Raw genomic sequence first — 17,319 nt, 5'->3', positions numbered from 1 at the left:
GTTTCCCTGAAGTGAGCAATTTTCTTCCTCCATAGGCTTCCACCATGATGCTTCTGCCACACCACTGGCCTAAGAGCAACAAAGGACTGAAAAGAGCAACCACCAGGACTGAAACAGCTCTAACTACAATTCGAACGTTTCATCCTGTAAAGTTTTTGTTTGTTTGTTTGTTTGTTTTTGTCAGAGCAACATAAAGTCAACGGATATGGCTAACAATTATGTGATGCATAGAGAGGGCCCAGGAAGCATTTTGAAAAGGAATTAATGAACAGAAGATGGCACAGCCCTTTCTAGGTGTAGAGGCCCATCTAAGAGGACAAGAAGATGCTGCCAGCACAGTAGGGCAGAGGGACCATGGAACCTTTTGTTCTATGTACAAGGAATGGAACTCTGGCCCAGGGCCTGGCGGACCTTCTCCTCCTCCCTTCTTGTTAGTGTCTTCTCTTGATTTTCCCTGTGAATTTTTTCCCCCTCATACACATGGAAACCCCAGATAGTTCATTAGAATTACTAATAAGTATAAGTAAAAAACCCAAAGTTTTTTTTAATCTGTAATGTTGCTGCTCACTGCGTGTGCAGTGTGCGTTTGGTCTTCATGCACTTGTCTAATAAATTTCTTTTCAGTATCTCCTGAGTACCAGATTCTAAACAAAGCACTGGAGTTATGGAGATGACAAAGATATAAATTCCTTTCCTTGAAGACCTCAGAGCCTAACGTGGGAATCAATGATAAAACAGGCAGGACCAGGGATGCACAGCTCAGTATGTGTGAGGGAGGGGAAGGATGCCCGTAGCCCAAGGGATGAGCACTGGGGGATAACTAATACCAAGCACCTAGTGTGCAGTAGGTGAGGGACCGAGCACTAACACTTTAACTATGTTTTTGTTATTAATAATAATAAATATAACATTAATAAAAACTAATAATGACTAATGATTTCGTTAATATGATTTACAAACCACCATATATAACCGTAATGGTTTTCATCTGGACCAGGAAATGTAAAGAGCAGCCAGGATTGGAACTTTTCCCGCTATGCCCAAATGTCTCTTTGGGAGAAGAGAAGAGAGAGATGACTCGGGGTCTAAAGGATGGGCAAAATTCGATTGGGTTTTGTATGAAAAACCAAAAGATAGTGCACCCAATGAGGGGAGAATAGTGAACAGGAGCATACAGCACTGGCAATGTCAGAGATAGAATAAACGAAACTCTCTCCTCCTAAGTTGCTTCTTGCCAGCTATTTGGTCACAGCAATAAGCTCTGTAACGAATACAAGCCCACCAACACAACCCGTGGGCAGGTCAACTTTAGATAATGTGCATTTTAAATCAATGTCCTAGGCATGTGTTCATGCGGCGTGTTCTGGAGATGAAGTGAAATCGTCGGACACAGGATGAGTAAGGTCCAGCCTGGGAACTGACCCAGCTCTGCCTGCTGGGAAAATGCACTGCCCTGGGACGCAGACAACTGAATGCTGGTCTTCACTCTTCCAGACTCTGGGAACTTGGATAAGCTCTTCGCTCTCTAAGCCGCCATAGCTTTCATTGTGGAAGAAGGAGGTTGTAGCAAACCCTCAATGCCTCCGCTCTAGCACACACCTGTCTGCACCCAGAGACACCGGTAGCCTCAGGATTCACCCCAGCATATTCTCTGTGGATCTAGACTATAGAGATCTTAGAAAAATAATATTTAATATTGTATAAGCAAAGGACAGTAGGATAACATGAAACCATTACATTACTTAGGACCGACACAGTCCAAAGCATGGCACCTGTGGCTCTTCACGGACACCTTCCTGTCCTCTGTCACTCAGAACAGACTGCTGAGTCAGTTTGGCTCTGTTGCATTAGAAGAAAGGAAAGACACTTTCTCTTGTAAAACTCCCCATCTGGTGAGATGGTGGCCCATGCCTGTGGTGCCAGCATTCCAGAAGCTGAGGCAGGAGGATGGTGAATTTGAGGCTATACAGCCTGGGCTATACAGAAGGAATCTATCTCAGAAACAAACAAACCAAAAGACCTTGCCATCCGGCTAATGAGGTCTGGTTCCATTCCTCCCACTGGGCAAAGGAAACAGCGACTCAGGCCCCTCTTACCACCGTATCATCTCTTCTTTGAATGCCAAATCCCACTTAAATAGTGATCTTAGAGACCTCCTGGGGGGAAAGTGGCTAGGTCTAAAAAGAAGTATTTCTGGGCTTCCAAATGTTCTTAGTGAAAGAGAGGAAGAGAAGAGAAAGGAGAGGGTAGAAAAGGAAAGGGTAACGAGAAAAGCTCCCGGGGTTATGTAAGTCCTCGAGGTTAGAAGAATGGACTTGGATGTGGGCTCTTTCAAAGCTTATTGTCGCTATTCATCAATCTCTCCTATCCTTTCCCCAGTGAAAACAGACAAATAGAAATGGAGCCAGATGCACACAAATCTGGAGGTGAGGGAAAAGGGGGCAGTGTCTGTGTCCGGGGGCCTGCCTTCCCAGCTGAGTCACCGCTGCCTCTGTCCCCCACCCTGGAGCCTCCTTCCCCCTGGCCCTCCTATCCTCTAGCCTCAGCCTGACACCAATGTCCTGGCCCAGGGAAGAATAGGCTTTTCTTCCCTTGTGTCAACGTTTGGAAAGTTCTCATAGTTTGATCAGAAGGAAGGCTTAAAGCCTTCAAAGTACTTCCTGGGAGTCTGTGACCTCTCGCTGGCCCTCCTGACCCACTCCACCCCCACCCGCCCTGTGCTTTCCAGTCAAGAGTGGGAGGGACAAAGACATGAGGCCATGTCAGATGTTCTCCTGAGTTTAGACACCACCACTGTCTGTCAGTGTGGGCTGATCAGGACCCCTGGCCCTTCCTTCAGCTTGTTCCCCAGACAATGCCTTCTGACCCCCTTCAGGAAGGGAACCACATTCCCTGCAGGGGACTCCAGAGGGTGGCATCTCAGAGAACCCGCTGTCCCTGGCTGAAAAGGGAGGATGACCCCGTCCGTGGCACACGACCTCCTTGTGTACCTCTCAATCTCCCACATCACCTTCAGCACACTTCCTCCCTGATTTGTGTGGTCCAGACATGGTATCTGCTCTTAGCTGTTGTCTGCGTCTACAGAACTGCACATCCTGAGCTCTTCAGTAAACTAGTCCTTTGTGAGGACTTGGCACCGTGTAGAGTTCAACTGAGGACAGAGCTGTACCACTGCCTCCTCATTAGTCTCAGCTCCAATGGTCCGGAGAGTCTCCAAACCTGGCCCCGTGTGAATCTTCACCTCGGGACATTTGCTTGGAGTCGTTAACCCATCTTCCTTTGCCTCAATGGAAAAGTCAGAAAAGTCAACTAACAGAATGATTTAGCAGGAAACACTGAATAGGAAAAACTCCATTCCCCCTAAGACACCCCCCGAGAGAGGGAGAAGGATCTTATGTAGTTCAGGCTGTCCTTGAACTCATAATGCGGCTAAAGATGACTCTTGCCTCTATCACCCAAATGCCAGGGTTGCAGTTGAGCAGAATCCACTAATGTGGTGTTTGGGGGATTTGTGCATGCCGGGCAAGCACTCTATCCACTAAGCAAGAGCCCGTCTTATATTTTCTATCAGTAAGATATGAGACACTGGAACCGTTCCCAGGGACACTGGGGGAAAGCTAAAGTCTAGGTTGAGTTAGGAAGAAACTGGATGCTAAGCAACATATCTGTTCTAGATCTCTCCTTTGTGGGTCGCCTCTGCCTTAGATCTCAAATCAGTCACAGTCTAACCTTGAACTCCATAGATTCTAGTCCAACTTCTGTTTAATGCTATTGATTGAAGTAATAAAACTTATTTATGTATCAGATAAACCCCCCATCTCAGAGATGGGAGAGAACTTCAAAACTACAAACTTCAAGTTTGGCCTTGACCTACCATTCTCCTAGGCTGCAGGTTTAAGTCCTGGCCACCAGGGGGCAGGGCTCCCTAGTCTGGCAGGGTGCCCTCAGCGTCTCCTACCCTCTACCCACACACTAACCCACTCCTTTTGCAGCTAGGTTGGACTACATGTAACTGCAAATTAAAAATTAAACAGATCACAGAGCATCTATAGGAAATGGTTCAATAACACTAGCAATTCAAGTAATAGTAGCAACCACCTCAGGAGAGCAGAAAATTTGCCTTCGGGGAAGCACCTACACAACTTTAGACCGCTTCTGTTTGATCCATGCAGCCACTCTGGGCCAACCGGGAAGTTCTCTCCAAGGTCGGAGATGTGTTCCGTTTGTTAACTCTAAGGGCGTTTTCTCAGTTCTCAAGCCCAGCATTGGAGACTGATGACAGGTGGTCCCTTCCTGACACACTCTTTGGAATGTTGTTGTTGTTGTTGGCTGTTTGTTTGCTGCTTCAATTGCATGAAGTGTGGTAGAAACCCTGACCTGTAGCGCTACTAGGCTTTAAGAGTCTAGGCAAATCACTAGAGTTTCTGAGCTTCCTTGCCCCTTCATCTGCAAAAGGGGGGCTAACGACATGGAGGTCACGAACATACAAGCTCTTCATGAGTTCCGGAGGGCTAGAGATGCAGTCTTGTTTCTCACTGACATCTCACTTCCTAGGTTCCCTCTGCCTCTCTTTTTAAAAGCTTATTACGTTTATTTATCTGGGTGCTGTAGCACACCTGTGGACATCAGAGAACAACTTGTAAGGGTCAGTTCGTTCTCTCTCCCCCATGCAGTTCCTCAGGTATCCAGGCCTGGCTGCAGGCTCCGGTCCCCACTAAGCCAGCTCACCAGCCTTCGTGTGTTTTCCTCTTGTTCAGAGACTTGTCATCCGTTCACTCAGTGCCCAGGCTGGATATCTGGTCTCTCTTGCTCCCCAGCCCATTGGTCACCAGGTCTTATCAATTCTGCCTTTCTGTGAATCTCCCCATTTTCTGAGGTCCCCATCATTCAATCTTGTGTTCTCTTTCTCCTGAAATGGTACAGCGACTCCCCGTTCCTCCTACGCAGACTCTCCTCCCCACCCCCACCCCCACCCCACAGCTACCTCAGAGCTCCACAGCCCAGCCTGGTCCATCATTCAGCACGGGCTTGAGATTGTTCAATGAATTATTTGAACTTTCATGACAAAACTGCTTGACATGGTACCCGGAATCCTCCACCGCCATCTGCCCCGCCTCTCTCTGGAAGCTTCTCCTTCTCCCTGGGCTCCTGTTTCTGCCATGGAGAACACTGCCGACCCTCCCCCACTTGTCTCCTCACCTGTTCCCCTGCAGCTCTCTCCATGGAAAGCCACCTCTGCCCCAACTCTCTCCCACACCCCTCTTCGCTCTAAAATCTTTTCACCCCTCAAGGCCCCTCCCTAGTCCTAGTGGTCTCTCTGCCCCAGGCTGCTCCAGGCTCCCAGGCAGAAATATTTAGACTCCTACTGTGCTCCAGAGACATTGCGCCACAGCTTTTCAAAGTCAGAGACTTTACCTCAGGCACATATTTAAGCTAGTACTTTTGATATTCATCTAATTGTTCCAGGTGTATAAGGACTTAATTTTGATATGTAGGGATGGATTCTGGGCTATAGATGTCAATGATACAGGCTGTATGAGCCATTTTCACACACACACACACACACACACACACACACACACACACACACACACACCAGATATCACTGATTCATAAAGGTACATTTTTTTTTTTCCGGCTGAGCCTCAGAATCTAACACAGTGATACAGAAACCCATTTTCAAATGGAGTTAGGCTAAAAATTGGAGTCTAATTTTTTCCTCCAGTGTTTCCAATGTCACAGCCAAAAAATCTTCTGTTCTCCATCGCCACTGTTTGTCATTCTGGTCTTTGTCAGGCAGGAGTCATGGGAACCTCAGTCAATCTCTTAATCTCTCTAAGGCTCGCTTTCCTAATCTAAGGAGGCAATACACTTTGATTGTGTGCTCAGGATTACAAGAGATAAATGAAGTATGTGAAATCTGCTAGGCCCTTATGCAAATAAAGACATCATTATGATTGCACTTTGCAGCTGAAGAAAAAAAAAATCCCCAGAATTAGAGGAGCTAAGAGTTGGAAAGGTGAGGTGGCTGGCTGACATTTATTTAATAGCAAGCCAGAAGCACTCTCCAACTCTCACGGGACTTTTGCTCATATTGCCTCTCTGTACCCCAGAGGGCTTAGTGTCACTCAAGCTGAACCAAGACCTTATTACTGCTTTCTCTAGGGTAACTGTTATTGGCAGGGCAGGATTTACTACAGCCTCTGAATTAGGGGCTTCTAATCCACTGCTCTATCCCAGCCCCCCTCATTCCCAACATGGGGCTTCCTCCAGAACCCCCTCAGCCTGCCGAGAGCCAGGGCAAGCATGCAGCAAGGGATGCCGGCCAGAGTTCCTGGATGTCTGCTTTCTGGCCCCTCCTCACCACCTAACCGACTTCCAACTTTAGAGGCTCCAGGGAACCAGCAGGCTCCCCCAGGCTTAGGATGCCCAGGCCCTCAGAAGACTATACTCTGGCACCTGAGACACTAGACAGGCTCTGACAGAGCTGACAGGATTTACTCCTCAAGAGTCTTGTGATCCCAGTCACAATCCTCACTCTAAAGAGAGAGCAGGGTGAGATGGTGCAGGCCCTCAATCCCAGCACTTGGGAGGCAGAGGCAGAGGCAGGCGGATCTCTGTGGGTTCGAGGCCAGATTGGTCTACATAGTTGAGTACCAGAACAGCCAGCACTAACATAGTAAAATTCTGTCAGAGAGAGAGAGAGAGAGAGAGAGAGAGAGAGAGAGAGAGAGAGAGAATAGGACCCCTGCTAAAGGTCCCTTCTCTATGCATCTGCTAATCTGTCATCTTGAAGTTAGTTATACTGTCTAGTGATGAGGGAGGGCTTGGCCTGGTTGATGAAGAGCCCAAGAGGCAAAAGCAGAGGCAGGAGAGCCACTCTCAGGTGTGGACGCACCATGCCAGGACAGCTCCCCATGGGATTCTATATTGTCCCTGTCCTTGCACTAAAGGCCACCTCTATCTTCTCCCAAACGAGAAGCTTGTCTGAATGGATTCTTATTTTTTTTTTAATTTTCTAATGATTATTTTTAGTATATATGTTTTGTATGCATGAACGTGTGTGCCTCCAATCCCCTGGAACTGGAATAGAGAACATTGGGATCATCATGTGGAGAAACTGGGAATTGAACCCTGAACCTCTGGAAAAACAGACACTGCTCTAAACTGCGGAGCCATTTCTCCTGTCCCTGAACTGACTCTTCACCTGTACTTTTGTTCAGTTTTTTTGTGTCTTCCTCAGGGCCTGGTTATTTATGGACTTAAAAGAGCCCCCGTAAGTGGGCAATGGGACGGATCCGTGGGTGCAGGTGCTGAGTGTGGCCTGCATAGCAGAGGAGAGAACGAGCTCCCACAGATTATCATCTGCCCTTCATGCACACATGCACACATACCCATGCACAGCACACATGACTAGCTCTCCATACTTCTGCCTCCCTTAGGCCGCCCGTGCAGAGTGGGTATCATGCTTTATTCTGACAGACCCTCCTTCTTAGCCCCTTAGAATCTCTGGGCACTTGCAGGGGGGGATGCTGACTCATTCCCCACCCCCACCCCAGCCTTTACTCTGGGCTGAGAGCTGTGCTCCAGCTAATGCTCCAGACCATGCTGCAGGTCATTCTTAGCCTCGCCTTCTCAGAATCACCCTTGCTTTCAGAGTGAGGGTAGGCGTACAGAGAAACTGAGGCTGCAGTCAGCACGCTCAATGCCAGCAATCCAGTTTCCACAGGAGGTAGATGATGCTTCCATGGTGTGAGAAGGAAAAGCGAATGCCAAGCCCTGACCTAAAAGTGTTGAAGCTTTATCCTAGATCAAGATGTCCTCCAGGCAGTGAGACCAGGGCAAGAAGAGAGAAAGGGAGCGAAACAAGTTTCGAGGAAAGGGTTGAGGAGCCTCTGGGAGACCTGTCTCTAAAGCAGACAGATAGGATGATGTCTCTTACAGCCTGACCTTTGCTGACCTCCCAAGCATCAATATTCTCTCTCCCTCCCCCTTTCTCTCTCTGTCCCACTCCTCACATACATCCTCTATCTGCTAGTCATATCAAACATCTCTTGCTTCAAGAACATCCTCCAACAAACGGTTCTTTGCAAAAAATGGGGCCTCTTCCAAGCCCACTTTGCTGTCTTAAGTTCTTCTCTTCCATCAGGATTCATCTTGGATGTCTCTTTCTCTGGAAATCTTTTCAGAAGGCCTCCAGCCTCCTGTGCAGGCGGCACCTCATCCGTGTTCCCATGGTCTCACCAACGGCCCTCTCTCAGCCTTTCCCACATGCTGGTATTTAGCTGATTGCTCCATGTGATATGGTGTGCCACTCACTCCTCCCCGGGAAGCTGGGAACAGCATTGCCTTCTTGATAATGGCATGAAAACTAGACTAGAGAATTAACTGACCTCCTCAGGAAAGCTTCTAAGGGACCCTGCAAGCTGAACCCGGTCTGTGCTGGTCATCTTGCCCTGAGTTACAGGATGCTGGTGCCGGGTTGCCCATTCCCATTGAGTCCCCTCGATGTATTGAGAAAAGAAGACTCGGCTTAGAGAAGATGTGCATCTTTCCCAAGCTCACACTGCTTGACAGCGGGGCATCTTACTTTACATTGGCATCAGAGAAGGACCCCTGGCCCACCTTCATCCCACCTTCTTTCTGCCTATCAGATCTGACCCTGGGGTCCTGAAGGGACAGGTAGTTTGCACTTGGAATGTTATCCACGGAGCTTGTTCCCTCTCCTCACCCAGCCTGGGATGTGTTTGCTCTGACTCTCTCATTCATCACGGCTCAGGGCTTTCTGTACCTCCTGTGGTAGCCAACCCAGAAACACACTGTAAGAAGTGACACAGAAGTTAGCGAGGCTCCTAGAGAAGAGAGGGGACGCACAGGGTGCTGCTGCTCTCTCTTCAGACTGTGAAAATGGCTCCTCTGAGACATTTGGAAATCCCACTGTGGGGTTCTGAAGTCCCTTGGACTATTGCTTAGGCCGCCCATCCTTTGTTGAGTTGGTGATTACAGGGAGATCTTCCTACCACAGACTTCCCTTCTTTCCTTCCTAATACCTCAAACCCAGGAAATGTTTTAAGGCAAGTGCTAACCTCCAGTTGCTTAAGCAATTTCTATTTCTTCTGCTTCTGTTTTTGCTGCTGCTGCTTCTTCTTCTCCTTTTCCTCCTTCTTCTTTTTCTGATTTTTTTTTTTTAATTTTAGACAGGGTTTCTCTACATAGCCCTGGCTTGTCCTGGAACTCACTCTGTAGACCAGGCTGGCCTCAGACTCAGAGATCTATCTGTCTCTGCCTCCCAAGTGCTGGGATTAAAGGTGTGCACCACCACTGCCTGGCAAGCAATTTCTTCTCCTTTGCTTCCTTGATGGCTGCAAAGACCCTTGAGTACTCTACCTACGACTAATACCCAGGGAATTGAGCTACCTCCTGGACAGGTCCTCTCAGCTCCATCTCCTCCTCAAGGCTACTGTTCCAAATATGGAAAGCAACCTCTGACTCATAGAAAAGTTCCAGGAGGTCAGCCTTCACCCCGGGAGGCAGTCTCTCTACTTCCGACTTTCCCCCCATACTCTAGCCATATTCCACTTGAGAAGGACGGGATAGGGTGAGGGTGGGTGGCATGCGGATTCTGAAAAAACACAGAACTGCTCTAGCACGGCAGAAGGGGTTGTGAGCAGGTTCCATTCACACAAAAGAGACATTTAGGGGCCCAAGAACACAATGCAAAGGGACAGATGAGGTACAGAGACTGGTGTATAAGGTGATTTAGGCTGAATCCAGTAGCCAGGGGGGAGCATCTAGATCAGGGGCAGAGCGGGGGAATAGAGGAGCCTGCAGTTCTTTCGAGCACTTCTTACATAAGGAAAGCATCATGGAGATCAGTGCGCAGCAACCACTTTTGGCTTACTTTCTGCTGAAGCTACTGCAGTGGTTACCCTCCCAGGACCCAGTGGTCCTCCCAGGACCCAGCAAACCTTGGAAGTCAGCTCAGCCCTAAGGTCTTAAGTGCCAGAGGCCTTCCTTTCTCCCCCTCTTTACGGCATCCACTCTAAGCTACTAGAGAGATGCCCCAGATCAGAATCCTAGCGGAGGCACAGATGCTTACTGTACAGACGCTGTTCAGACAGGGATAGGAAAGGGCAGAGCTGAGCACCACAAAGCCTTGCAGAGAACAGTGGTCTTCCAGCTTTAAACCCAGCTCTGAAGCTTAGGGATTGCTCTCTCCAGCTCTCCAGAGTCACAGCAGGAGTAGGGCTGGTGACAGAGTAGGAAGTGGAAAGAGGTGGGTTCACCCTGCCCGAAGTGACCTTCTGAAACCCTTTCTGTACCCAGAAGCCAAGTGAAGGTCCCTTTACCTGCTGTTCTCTACTCCCAACTGTTACCACGACCACAACTTCTTTCTGAAAAAGGATGAGTGAAAGACAGCTATGGTAAAATTCCATAGGAGCAGGGGACTGTCTGAGTAGAACCAGAAACAGCCAGTACAATGAATGAATGAATGAATGAATGAATGAATGAATGAATGAATGAATGAATGAATGACAAAACTAGAGGCAAGAGACAGCCCCAGGCTGGTCACCAGCTACTTCTGGCACTTCATCTCACCTTCTATTCAGTCTTGCTTGGAAAATGATTCTTGTCCTGTCTACCCATGAGTGATTGGGATGTTCCGGAGTGCCCCAGGGAAATGCAAAAGATGGCCCCGCCAGGGTCTGCACCAGATCAGGCTATGTTAGCGACCCATGTATATACATATCTGTGTGCTTGAGCTCTGGTGGGGGTCCTGATCCACCAGCCTCACTCCAGGGCTGGGGTAGAGGTAAGAAAGTTGTACTCAAAGTTTGGCGGAGGTTGTGCCCATGGTTAACGTATAAGCAGGCACAGTCTGGGGCAGCAGGACATTCCCCGCCCCAGGGCCACATTCTTGAGGTCACAACAAGTGCAAACTTGTTAAAACCTGTGTCAGAGCAGCAGAGGGCAGCGAGGGGTGGGGAGGGGGATGGTACTGAGTCGCCAGCGGCTGCTGGAGGAGGGTGGAAGGGACAGGGGTGAGGCGGGGAGAGGAGGTATGCAGGTGCATATGCTGACGGAAGGCGGTATGGACATGTGGTCCTTGAGCCCGGGTTTGCACGTTGTACCAGGGCACATCTGCTTGGCTGTGGGGTTGGAGCGGGTGTGGGGCCGCATAGATGAGTGCGTGCCTGTGTGTCTCTGCATATATGAGCCATGTGTCCAAGAGCTGGGATAAGAGAGGGAGCTGAGCAGTCACCAATCCAGGCTGGGATATAGAAGGAAGCATGGGCAGGCTGTGTGTACCCTCTTCTGTCATGGGCCTCACAGACTTGCATTCCATCTCCCTCCACAGACCGCCCCCACCCCTGTGGTCCAGGCTTTGCCCTCCACAGTCAGCCCTGTCAAATGCCCATCTCACCAGCCCGTCCAAAGGGGGAGTGTTGTACTGCCTACATACTCACCCCCCCTCACCCTGGGTCCACTCCCCCACACTCTCTGGACATGGGGCGGGTGAGGGGTGGTGGGGGGAGGCTCTGAAAGCAGGTGACTGTTTGGGGGAACTTGGGGACAGAGCCCCATTGTGCCCTCCCCGGAGCCGCCTCAATGGAGCTCTCTGACACAAAGGGGCTTTGACAATGGGCAGGACATTAGTATGCAGAGCCAGCCCTTCAGCCCTCTCACTGTCCCACAGCCCAGGGGCGGGAGCTGGAGGGCTGCTGGCAGTGGGAGACAGGGTGGGGCAAGGCTCAGACCGGGGAGATTTTAGCCCCTAGCAGCTCCCCAGGGGGTCACTGACCAAGAGCCAGGGGAAGGAGATTTGACTAGGGTCTCCAAACCTTCTGCCGACCGAAGAGGACAGTCTAAGCAGGGAAGGCCTTGGGGACAAGTGGGGAGAAGTGGCCTTGGGGAGAAGGATTGTGGGTGGGCAGTCTGAGTCCACCCACCCTACCTCCTGTCTTGCCCTTAGTCAAGGGAACTGTGTGGGTTATGAACACTAGCATGAGAGGGTAAGGACCCAAGCCAGAGGCCAGAGCCACAGCTGGTGAAGGTTGTGTGCCAGAATGGTCAGGCTTCAGGAGTAGAGGGATTCGAACATCTGAAGTTCAGGATGCTCAGATTTAGGAGGCGGCCTCTGGTCTGCCGTTTCCTGTGTGCTGCGCTTTTATTCTGCATGGATGGGTAGGTAGCTGGTGTGTGGAGGCCTACGGTTGACGCCAGGCTCTCTACGCTTGGAGAAAGTATCTCACTGAAGCTTGGAGCTTACTGTTTCTACTAGGCTGGTTGGCCAGCAAATTGTAGGGATCTACCTGTCACCACATCATGCCATGTTTTCCATGGGTGATGGAGATCCAAACTTGGGGTCCTCACGCAGAGTGAGCACTTTCCCCCTGAGCAATCTCCCCAGTCTAGTGCTGCCCTCTTATAATACTTCTATACTGCTGCTGCTGCTGCTGCTGCTGCAGGGACAGAGAAAGCAGGTACAGTAACCAAGAACAAGCAACGACCACTGCCCTTTGTGCTCCGGGGAGATCAGGCCGAACCCACAAAGTACCATCACCTGCCCAGGTAAGGGGAATTAGCCACAGGACCAGCAAACCAGATACTAGTCCCAAAGCTATTCACACCTATTTCCAATTCAAATTCACCTCAACACACGCCAGCTAGGTCCGGGGCAGGGTTCAGGGCAAGGGCTTTGAGGCCTGGGTTGATGGGAGCTTTTAGGAAGAGGTTAAGAACCTGCAAGGGACTGCAGGCGACACGCAGAGGAGAAGGATACCACCCCAAGCTGCTGTATAGTTTAATCAGATTTCCTCTGGACTGGACCAACAAGCCCTAAGAGAGAGAGTGGAGGGTCCTTTTTTAAAGATATACAAAAGTTTGAGCTTAATATTGTTCCACTGGGAAATGATGGATCCAGTTCGCCTTTAATCCCAGCACTCCAGAGTCAGAGGCAGGCAGATCTGAGTTAGAGGCCAGCCTGGTTTACAGAGCTACGGAGCAAGTTCCAGAACAGCCAAGGCTACCCTGTCTCATAAAACAAAAACAAGACAAACAAAAAGGTCTTCCCAGCTTTCTTTGTAGTTGATACTTGAAAGTTCTTCCCCTAGGTTCTATCTCAGGGACTTCTAAGGGGAGGTAAAACCTGCTTCCTTTCTTCTCACTTTGAAAACTAACCCCCCAGCTCATGGCGTGATAGAGAGAACACAAGGCTAGACCTAAATCAGACTCCTGGTTCAAGACCAAACAACCCAACTTTCCCTGGAACCTAGTATGGGTCACTTGCTCTCTGAGCCAAGAGATGTCCTCTATGTCACCGGAAGACCTCGTCTGGGCCTTACCACTTCTTGTTTCGCTAGACGGTGAACTCAGAGACAAGACACTGGAATATAGCAGCTCAGAGTACTAAGTACTGTCCTAACCACCTTTCTAGCACTGGGTCAGGGGCACTCTAAACAATAGATGCCTACTTAATTATTCTCTGTCGGAGGAATTGAGCCTAGGGCCTCTGCCACTAAACCATATCCCAGTCTTTATTTCTCCTTTTTATTTTGAGTCTCACCAAGCTGATCAGACTGACCCTGAATGCACTGTGTAGCTCAGATAGGTCCTGAATTTGTGATCCTCCTGCCTCAGCTTCCTGAATGCTGGGATTAAAGGCACACACCACCACGGCTGGCAGCAGACGCATTTTAAAGGCTCGGTTTTATAGAGGAGAAAATAGAAAGATGGGATGTTAAGGATTTACGTGGGGTCACATAGCTAGTGGATAGAGGAGCTAAGATTCGCCCTCAAAAAAGGTAGCCCCCTCCAGAGCACACATAAGCTAACCACTGCGCCCATCCCGTCAGCCCAGTGAAGACCCTGGTGAGGGGCATCAGCCACGACACCCAGATCTTTATAAATGTCCCCCGTAGTCGCTCAAACTGGCAGTTCTCGAGGGGCTTTTGGAGGCCTTCTGAGGTCGGACCCATCCCTATCAACATGCTAACGTGGCATTATTTATCCTTCCCACTTTGATTATTTCAAGGGTGATCAGCTGAGTTTCCCAGGGGAGGGCACATGGCACGCGATATTGCAACATAGTAAATGCAGAAGCGACTAGAAGGAACCAAGTGATTGTTTACTGAGCTAGACATCAGAAAGATTTGTGTGAGTAAAAGCCAGCAGCATTCCTACTAACCCTTTAGCTTTATAAAGCGTAGCTGGTTTCACCTAAAACCTCACAGCAACAGGCAAGGGGGGTCGTCATTGTTTTTAAAGTTAGTTGCGAATGGTCTTCAGTCTCCTCAGCATTCGTTTCTAACCTACTGCAGATCAACAGATACAAGCTGAAAATAATGCCCTTTGGAGCCCTCAGGAAAATTTAAAGGTAAAGGGATACTGAGATTTTTAAAAAAAAAAGAGAGAGAGCCACCGCTCCAGACAGCCTCAGACACTTCACCTGGCATATGATGACCATGTGTATGTTTCAATCATAAGACGAGCCAGGGTTTAGGCATGGGGTGAGATGTGTACCTGGATCTCAGAGTTAAGACCGGGAAGAGAAGAACTGAGACGGCTACTCTAGGGAGAATGTGACCCTAAGAGGCCATACCGACGTCCCTTTTGAGTGGTGTCTACACATCTCTCACTTTTCACACCCCCGCTCAGAAGTGTGGACAACAGGACAGTCCCAGACTGGACTCTGACCAGCTGACAAACCTAGCTACAGGCTGGAGTCTGACCTCCCTCTGAGGGACCAACCATGCTTAGAGGACAAGGAACTGGATGGTGTCCAAACATCTGCTGCTTTTGATCTTAGGGTGGCGCTGTCCCCACCGGACGACATGGTGGGTCCATGAGGAGTCACTTTGAAGCTCCCCCGAGAGTTAGGTAACGGGGTCTGTGGTGTGTGAAGAATGCCCACGTAAGTCTCTAAAATCAGAATACTCTTCCTAAATGAGCAAGCACAGAGACTGCCTAGAGGTAAAGAAGACAGCGCCTCTTTTCATTCCTGGAGCCCTCTGCTGGGTTTCCAAAAGCCAAAGGTGCCTTTGCTGCAGAAGGTGTTCAGTATAACAGAAACACAAGCATGTCCTAGAGGAAGTCATAAGCATAAGAAGGACAGGATTGGTGACACCTCTGACATTTGCCATGTGTGAGATGTCCTGGGAAAGTCAAAGTTGGAAAGATAAAACAAGACACAGAAAGAGAAAGAGAAACAGAAAGAGAAAGAAGAGCGTGGTAGCTGTCAGGCAACTGGACCTTGGAAAGGCTTGCAATGGTCAGGAGTTGGTAGAAGAGAGAACTCAGGGACAAACTGCCCTTGCATGTGTCCCCAGGATCAGACCCAGGAAGAGATGGGGTTCAGGAGTGGAGGTGGAAAAGGCAGAAAGTCACTTGAATATTGTCACTGGAAATCTCCATCTGATGCTAACAGGCATGGAAGGGGCAAGATAAAAACCACTGCTCCACGGTGACAGAGCCAATCACGGAGCAGTGAAGGGAAGGAATCAAGGAGAGAGGCCAGAGTCGGGAGACCTCCATGGAGGCTATCATTAGCAACTACTGAGGAGATGGACAGGCAGAGAAGGGCATAGGAGCCAGCTGAAAAAGAAGAGATGCTACATGAAGAGACCAAGAGACAGGTGGGCAGGCTAGGGGTGAAGCGCAGCTGTAGCGTGTGTTTGCCAAGCACCCTCAGCACCACATAAAACCAGGCCCTGAGGGAGATGTGGCAACACCTCCGTGACTACAATCGCAGCACCCGAGAGGCAGAGATGAGAGATTTGGAAGTTCAAGGTCATACTTGACACACAGCGAGCTTCATAAGACCTCCCCCCACCCCCACCCCCACCCCCACACACATACACACACACATACGCACGCGCGCGTGCACACACACACAGTGCTGCTGAGAGGGCTCATTAAGTGAAGTACTTGCTACACAAACATGAATGGATACTCAGCGCCCACGTAAAATGCCAGGCACAGTGAGCATGCCTACAACCCCAGTACTGGGGAGAACACAAAGATCCCTGGGGCTTGCTGGTCAGTCGGTCTGGCCAAATTGGTGAACTCCAGATTCAATGAGAGATCCTGTCTTAAAATACAAGGTGGACAAAGATTGGGGAAGGTGCCCAACATCAAGCTCTGCCCTCTCCATTCATGCATATGTACATGCACACATGTCCACACATGAACACATACATACACCATACAAAAGAGGGGGGGGGGAGACAGGGCCATGGCGGGGAACAGAAACACAGGATGATAAATATCCGCAGATGGAGGGATAGAAATTGCTATCATTGGCCAAGAAGCAGAGGTGGTAAAGAAAGGGAGATTATCTAGGGGAGGGGGTGGTGTTCAACAGATCAGTTATTCAATCTGAAGACAGGAAACTTGGCACAAATTTCATGGGAAGAAAGAGCTGTGGCATGAAGGCACAGCTTCTGGTAACAGCTGGTTTGTTGGCATGAAATGGGACCCCGTGTTTAACTTCTCAATCATTCTTCTGCCTTCCCAGATCAAGGGCGAAGTCTCAGAAAACCGCCACAGTGGTCTGGGGACTAGTCCCAAGAGCCAATAAAGATGACAGAGTGGAAAGACTTGGAAGGTCTAGAGAATGCCACCAGCCAGCCACACACCTTTATACGCACCACCCACCTCCTAAGTCCTTTACAAATATTGACTCTTTTAATCCTCACAAATGTTGTTAACCCTGACGAAAGTGTGAGGGAAACTGTGTGGTTATTAACTAGTCAAACCAGACTTAAACCCACCAAGCAGGGCTCCAAGGCTGTGCTCTGAACCGTTGCGTGTATCATCTCTCAGTGAGACCAGGGTGACAAGGGTTCCACCGCCATCCGTGAGAAGCCTCGTGTCATCACAGACAAGCTCTACATTACACAGGAGCTCTGTGTAGCAGCTCCTCTCAGAAGCCTTCATGGTGGGCTATTTGGTTTGGGGCTATTTATTTTAATTTATTTATCATGGAGGACAGGGTCCCATGTATACCTGAGAGCACACAACCCATGTGTACAGGCGGCCAGAAGAGGGCGTCAGATCCCTTGGCACTGGAGTTACAGATGGTTGTGAGTTGCCATGTGGTTTGAAGAACTGAACCCAGGTCCTCCATAAAGAGTCATAAAGAGTAGCAACTGCTCTTAACCACTGAGCCATCTCTGGACCCTGGAGCATACTTACTCTCTCTCTCTCTCTCTCTCTCACACACACACACACCAGAAATAATGTGTCTCCTTTTCTTTCCCGGTTGTCATTTTTATGGGGTGTCTTTCCTACTAGAGCCTGATCTCTTTCCCTGGGTTT

The 17,319-nt window shown here is 49.4% G+C and overlaps 1 protein-coding gene across 2 annotated transcripts in view; it reads right to left on the bottom strand.

The window, feature by feature from the left end:
- Kcnj10 (potassium inwardly-rectifying channel, subfamily J, member 10) overlaps positions 1-17,319 on the bottom strand; it is a 32,876-nt gene that overhangs the window by 12,417 nt on the left and 3,140 nt on the right. The window lies entirely within an intron of this gene.

Source organism: Mus musculus, chromosome 1 (genome assembly GCF_000001635.26).
Source record: "Mus musculus strain C57BL/6J chromosome 1, GRCm38.p6 C57BL/6J".
Classification (NCBI taxonomy): Eukaryota; Metazoa; Chordata; class Mammalia; order Rodentia; family Muridae; genus Mus; species Mus musculus.
This window is presented reverse-complemented; position numbering and strand designations above follow the sequence as displayed.